The sequence below is a fragment of the Triticum dicoccoides genome, chromosome 2B, assembly GCF_002162155.2.
Source record: "Triticum dicoccoides isolate Atlit2015 ecotype Zavitan chromosome 2B, WEW_v2.0, whole genome shotgun sequence".
In the NCBI taxonomy this organism is placed as follows: domain Eukaryota; kingdom Viridiplantae; phylum Streptophyta; class Magnoliopsida; order Poales; family Poaceae; genus Triticum; species Triticum dicoccoides.
This window is the reverse complement of record NC_041383.1, coordinates 450792684-450800031: the sequence shown is the minus strand read 5'-3', so window position 1 is coordinate 450800031 and position 7348 is coordinate 450792684. Positions and strand designations below refer to the sequence as shown.

The 7348-nt window shown below is 41.8% G+C and overlaps 1 long non-coding RNA gene across 2 annotated transcripts; it reads right to left on the bottom strand.

Moving 5' to 3' along the window:
• Positions 1-430: 430 nt before the first annotated feature.
• Positions 431-5936, bottom strand: LOC119364145. 2 transcript variants are annotated; one of them, XR_005174706.1, is made up of 11 exons: positions 5446-5936; positions 3998-4821; positions 3785-3874; positions 3457-3523; positions 3198-3293; positions 2713-2819; positions 2501-2630; positions 2296-2381; positions 2117-2198; positions 1915-1966; positions 431-823 (listed from the first exon to the last, which is right to left on the bottom strand). It is a non-coding gene; the product is annotated as an uncharacterized LOC119364145 (long non-coding RNA). The 2 variants fall into 2 exon arrangements; XR_005174707.1 differs by lacking the exons at positions 1915-1966; positions 3198-3293.
• Between the last annotated feature and the right edge of the window lie 1412 nt (positions 5937-7348).

Sequence of the window (7348 nt, the reverse complement as noted above, 5' to 3'; positions counted from 1 at the left end):
AACAATGTATATACAAAGAGAAATGCCATGTGATATGAGAGTTAGACTATTTACATTGATGACATTCATGCTCGTGACATGGTAAATAAATGCATCTCCTTGTCATATTTCTCCTCCCCTCCCTCTCCCACATTCCTTCTTCTTCTTTGTGTGTTTCTCACTGTGCAAAGCCTAATCATTTTGTTATTAAAATATAAATCAACACAACAATCTATCATCTGCTCCAAAATTGACACCTATGTTTAACATACATTTTGGAAAAACAACTGCAAAATGTTGCTGTCAAGATAACATTTTGGAAGCACATTTCTCTCTTATCAATATTAATAGATCAAGCACATTTATCCCAAGTCAATATTAATAGATCATGCACTAACAAAATTATTCTGTTAGTGTAAAGAGACCAAATGACATGGCACACTCACCAATCTATTTAGGAGCGTTACATTAATCAAACAATTTTGTTCAGTATGGTAGCTATATAAATAGTCCAGATATGATTCATGTTGACAGAAATTAGCAATGCTCACAGCTACAAACGAAATTGGTCAGAGCCAATTTTCTAGCACCTTTCTATTTTTACACAGCGCCACATTCTTAGTTTTCAAAGATTGAACTTCTTAATAATGACATGACCTCACGTCCATGCATGAGCTTTAGGGTTGATCTGGCCCGACAAATTGCTCCCATGCCGGCGAGGAATCTTCCACTCGAGCTTCCATCGCCCCTCTGCCGCATAGATCTGGCCGTCTCCACTCACTCCCCTCATAGGCGGCAGCTAGTTGACGTGCTGAGCCACTCATTGCTGTCTCCACTCACTCCCCTGGTAGGACCGTAAAAATATTTTCAAATTATTAGGCTTGTATCATGAATCCCGTCACTTCTATGAACATGTCAAGACACAAAGCTTTTATGTTTGGTTAGAAAATTAAGCAGATATACACGGACATTTAATCAACCAATGCACATCAAGACACAAAGCTTTTGTGATTCTGTCCGAGTACACATATATACTCCCTCCGTCCCAAAATTCTTGTCTTAAATTAGTCTAGATACGGATATATTTAATACTAAAACGTGACTTGATAGTTGATACATCCATATTTAGACAAATCTAAGACAAGAATTTTGGGACGGAGGGAGTATGTCTTAGGAGAATATTGCAGTGGGGTAAGCAAATAACAAATTATAAATTTGGCAAGCATGTTGGTTGATAAAAACAGAGTAATAAATAAACCAAGTGAGATTAATTCTATGGTGTACCTAATCATTTTTTCCCTTTAAGATTCAGTTGTATATATGTAACTGTAGAAAAATATTGACATCCTCAAGAGATTAAAAAAAGCACCATGTCATACCTACACGTATTTGATTGGTTTCCTTATTCTATTCACCCTCCCATTCTTCACTAATTCCTCCTTCAAGTCTCCATCTTCTGACTGCATTCAATCAGATCTGAAGTTATGCATCCTCCTTTTCTTCCCCTGCCCGAGTCGCCTTCTCCTTAGATCCACCATTGCCCCCGACCATCCCTCTACCCCACCCCACCCCCTCTTCTAAAATTCCATGCTCGTTGTCGTCTTCTACCTCCTTGAGTTCCCATCACCCACCTTTCGGCACTGGTTGCAGCTGGTGCCAATGTCGTATGCCGCCCTGCCTGAGCCACCTTCTCCGATGGTCCACCGTTGCCCCTAGCCATACCTCTAAACCCCCACTTCTACGGCGCCGGTGAGCAGCCACACCGCATGATTGGTAAGACTACAATTTTTTGTTGCCAAATTTTACATAAATAAAAAATGTCTACTCTTTCAGTCACAACTTGCACTTTATTTGAATATATCAAATGTTACAAGAAAAAATATGCAATAGACAAAGAAGACAAGAACATGTAGTAAACTTCGGATGGTCTATTACTCTTATCTTTGCACATCACATTGGTCATCATTTGTTGAATCCTTAGCGCGACCTATACAAAACTAAAAAGTATGACAGATTGTATCTCCTTGTATAGTATATGACACAACAAATAAATGTGAGCCCATCCAGTTATGTTCTTATATTCTCATTAAGTAATGTTGTATGAATAAAGGTGAAGGTTGAATTTGCCTCCTATTACCTTCCAACCGATTTGTTTTGCATGGTCCACAGCCGGTATAAGGTCGGTATCCGATGAGAGTATGGTGATCATCATCTTCGTACTATCAAATGGTATCAGGAAAAGAAGAAACCTTAGAGAACTGACATAGTGATATAGGTATATAGGCACATATGTAGACAATGGAGCTTGACCAATACCAGAATTTGAGGTAGGTTCGATTTATCAACGTCATTGCGAAGTGATTAAAGAATCAACATTATCAATTCTGTCAGTCTACTCGTGTCTGAAATTTGAACATCACACTTGAACCTTACACGCTATAATATAAATTACTGGGCATGACATGGGAAAAGAGCGATGGTACAACTCCAGCTAGCGTGATAACAAAATGAGAGTGCATACCAGAGTTAAATATGTGCATCATGCCTTGTTTGTCCTGAATCTTGAACCCAAAAGTGTTTGATAAGCCTGACGCCAGAAAGAAGGCTGATCTTCCCATTTTCTATTGTCTCGGATGCCACTTTAGTTGATCCTTCGTTGAGAGATGCCATAGTGATTTAGTCACAGAAAAAAACCATGTCATCAAAATCATGTTTTGAAAAAGAAATGCTTACCTTCTGGAATCATCATCATCATCGAGGCCCAGTTGACATTGTTAGATCCCAGAAGCTCTGCACCATAAAAGAAGTCACCTCGGAGCCCGTTGCTCCACTGTTTCCACCTGAATACAACAACACAAACACGCATGGCATATAAACAAAACATGCATGATGTCTCCAAACTTATACATATAGAGTAACGATAAGAATACACAACACTGACAGTAACCTTAGCTAGAACAATTTTTAAGCAGGCCAGATAGCATATACACTATCTAATGGTCCATACAACTTGTATATTTGGCACTTTCCTATAAAGTTGCGCTAGTAACTTCCATCATGCAACTTATAACAAGATACAGATTACAGCATCAACTCAAGATTACAGCATCAACCTCCATGCCAATATACATGTTCCAGTTCAAAACCTAAAAGTGCACACAAAGGAGCAAGCCAGAGTGCGCATACATAAGCTCAAGCAGGAGGAAATTATTACTCACTGTTGCAATTGCAGCATGAGTTATTTGAAGGACATCAACAACAGTTACAACACTCCCATCTGGATAATGACAAGTCATTATTCATAATTTAACAGCCTTCACAAAAAAAGTTGAATTAGATCAACTCCATTGCTCATTTTTCCACATACTCCTGTCTAGAACAGGCAAATGCAGAAATTTTCAATCATGCATTGTGTGTAGGGCTTCAACGATCGGGATATCAATCATGGCACATTTTGCACATTTTGGCTTTGCTTACCTTCTGGATTGTAGTAGACTTGGGTGGAAGATTTTGGGCTATAACTTGCATCAATATATCTCTTGAGCTGATCGGTGTAAAAATAAAGTAGCTTTTAGTGCAATGCTGCTATAGAAATTACAAGTGATCTAATTGTATTCAGGAAAGGTCCTGACATCAGAATTCCGTCAGTCTTGTTTTCAGTCGCAACAACTGCTGAACTTACTTTTAGTTCAAACATCTTTTTTTATGAAGTCAACACAGTGTTATTTGGTACAACAGTTCTGTAATATCATTTATTCTATAAATACTCAAGAAAGGAATTTATTAAAAAATGACACGATCTTACCTACTTTGAAGTCTCATATATAATTCTGGACAGTGATTTCCTAAACATCCGTTCATGAAGAGTTTCAACAAAAGTGTTGGGACTTGGGACCTGCAAAGTATATGGAGAAAGCATTATAAGAGCAAATTGCTAAATCCAAATCTTCAGACAGTAACATTTATAGTGGTTTTCATAAAAGAAACTGATAAAATTCAAACATAAGAGACTACACACCAGATACAGATGTTCCCCAATGCTTCTCAACACCCTCAACAGCAGCAGCGATTGCTCTTCCTTTCTCAGAAGCCCTTTACATTCGTGCAATAGCACATACGCACTTGGCTATGTCCAGTAGCGCAATGACTTCCAGCCCTCAACAACAGGTGGATGGACTGGCTGGTGAAGATGGCTATATACCCGATGCCAGCGACACACGGGATGGCGGACGACCATCCTTCAACCAGGCTCGGTTTGGGAGCTTGGTTGTGCGTTGTCACCTGCATTGCATGTATCTCCGTGTAGAGTTTTTATTACCTGCATTGCATGTATCTCCATCATGGAGCTCATACTGAAAGACATTAGTCTACGGTATTACCTGCATCTGCATTGCATGTATCTCCATCGAGATTTTATCAAGCACTTTACAAAGAAGTGCATCGAGGGGACAATCATGGCATTGATAGTAAGACCTTACCTTGAAATCTGGTTCGGGCGGCAACACGCCAACACGCCCGCCAGCATATAACAGCAGCAATGCAGACTGAGCAAACACCCTGATGGTCATGATGTGGGCAGCTCGTAGCATTAGTGTCAGCAGTCCTCCTTAGCAATGGCAGCGGCAACGGCGGTGATGGGGAGCATGGACGGACAGGGCGCTAGTACTCCTGATCATCCTCAATGGCATGTGATAATACTTTGTTTTCTTCTTGCGCTGGCTTAGAATTGTCAGAAAAATAAATGATGCATACTTGGCACCAATGCAGTCCATGGTACATATAAATGGCTAATCATTTTCACCTAGCCCAACAATAATTGGTTGGCAGAAGTATGGCCCAAACCTAAATGTCATGGAATAACTCGGTTAGCTGTCCCCATACTTAAGCAAACATAAGGGGTGGTAATAGGACAGGAGGGCAAGAAAAAAATAGTTACAATGTATCTTCACATAGATCCTGCACATTTCGGCTAATCAAAAATATGATTTATGAATTAGTTTGCCACAATATCATCAAATAACTCTGTTAGCTGTCCCATAGTTCAGCAAATACAAGGGGTGGTAATAAGACAGAAGGACAAGAGAAAAAATATACAGTGTCTACACAAACATTCTACACATTTCAAATAATCAAAAATATGATTTATGAATCAGACTGCCACATGAAGAATTGCACAATTACATCAGCAAAATATGAACATATGTACCAGAGGGTAATATTTCAAATTCTAGCACCAGCTATATCATGGGTCATCATTTTTTATCCCAAATTATGTGGATATTAATCCAATAGAAGGCACACCGACGCTACTTCGGATAGTCAACCAGTTGACACAATGCAATTCAACAAGTCTAAATTTACGTCCCATGCTCAGCGCTGGTTCATGTTTTCTACTCTTAACACGACCACAATAGCACAATGCTCTAAATCAAGCTACCAAGAATCCCAATACTTGAAGCATCTCACCATTTCTCTTAGAGGAGGGTGGAGACAAGGCTGGCAAAGGTCTCAGGCTTCATGTCCCTCTCCTCCCGAAGCTGGTACAGTTCATGCTTGAACACCAACCGCTAGTACCTACAAACACGTAACACAGCACACATGTCAAACCCAAACCCTAAACCAACGAAAGCCACCAAATAGGGGCGATCAGCTAACGACCAGAAACCGCCAATTGAGGATTCAAGACCAACAACATCTGGGCGTCCGTGGCAAGGCCAGAGAGGCCAATGTACAACTTGCCGTGGATCTTGAACACCCTCTGGAAGTCAGTGGCGACTGTCTGCAGCTACAAGCCCAGGCGCCGGTCGCTGGCGATCACGAAGCAGTTCTTCCCCGCCATCGCCACCACGGCACTCCCGTTGTACTCGAAGATCTACCGAAGGGGGAAGATGCAGTGCGTATCAGACGGGAGCTAGGGTTTTGCATGGTGTAGGGAATAGCCGGCATGGTCTTGCGCCGCTCCTCGCTGCCCGCAACGCGACCATGCCCTGCCCTAGGGTTCCACGATAACGGCGGCGGCAGCGGCCCACAAGCATACCCTCTTATGGGTCCTGCCCTGATGTGGGTTTCCGCACAGGCTGCGGCGATCTCAGAGGTCGCGCCGACGCCGGGGGCGGAAGAGAAAGACATTGCCGGATGAGGATTCTGCGGTGGTGGTGGACTGGCGGTGGCGGCGGCGTTCATGCCCTAGGAAATAGATCGAGGGATGCCTCTGGTTCGTGCGAGGGAGCCTCGTTTCGCTCGAGGGCAGGAGGTCTCGCTCGAGGGCAGGAGTACGTGCGTGCGATTCAGTTGCCATTTTTTCTTTCGCTGGTTTTTTGTAGTAGATTTTTTTTCGTAGATTCTTTTCACGCCGTTTTTCTGGATCGACCAGAGGTTTGCCGCCTGGACCTTGTGGGTGCATCGCTATGTTTGTTTTTATTGGTTCGCGGGTCCGGGGGGAGCGGCGCTATGACGAAAAAACCAGACGAATGTGGTGGGAGGATGACAAAATAAAACGGAGGTGGGAGGATGACGAAAAAAACCAGCGAAAAAAAACCGTGCAAACTATTCATCAAGTCGTCCATTAGGAGTAGAGATATGCCCTAGAGGCAATAACAAAGTTATTATTTATTTTCTTATCTCATGATAAATGTTTATTATTCATGCTAGAATTGTATTAACCAGAAACTTAGTACATGTGTGAATACATAGACAAAATATAGTGTCCCTAGTATGCCTCTACTTGACTAGCTCGTTAATCAAAGATGGTTATGTTTCCTAACAATAGACATGTGTTGTCATTTGATGAACGGGATCGCATCATTAGGAGAATGATGTGATGGACATGACCCATCCGTTAGCTTAGCATTATGATCGTTACAGTTTCATTGCTATTGCTTTCTTCATGACTTATACATGTTCATCAGACTATGAGATTATGCAACTCCCGGATACCGGAGGAACACCTTGTGTGCTATCAAATGTCACAACATAACTGGGTGATTATAAAGATGCTCTACAGGTGTCTCCGAAGGTGTTTGTTGGGTTGGCATAGATCGAGATTAGGATTTGTCACTCCGTGTATCGGAGAGGTATCTCTGGGCCCTCTCGGTAATGCTCATCACTATAAGCCTTGCAAGCATTGTGACTAATGAGTTAGTTGCGGGATGAAGTATTACGGAACGAGTAAAGAGACTTGCCAGTAACGAGATTGAACTAGGTATGATGATACCGATGATCGAATCTCGGGCAAGTAACATATTGATGACAAAGGGAACAACGTATGTTGTTATCCGGTTTGACCGATAAAGATCTTTGTAGAATATGTAGGAGCCAATATGAGCATCCAGGTTCCCCTTTTGGTTATTGACCAGAGATGTGTCTCGGT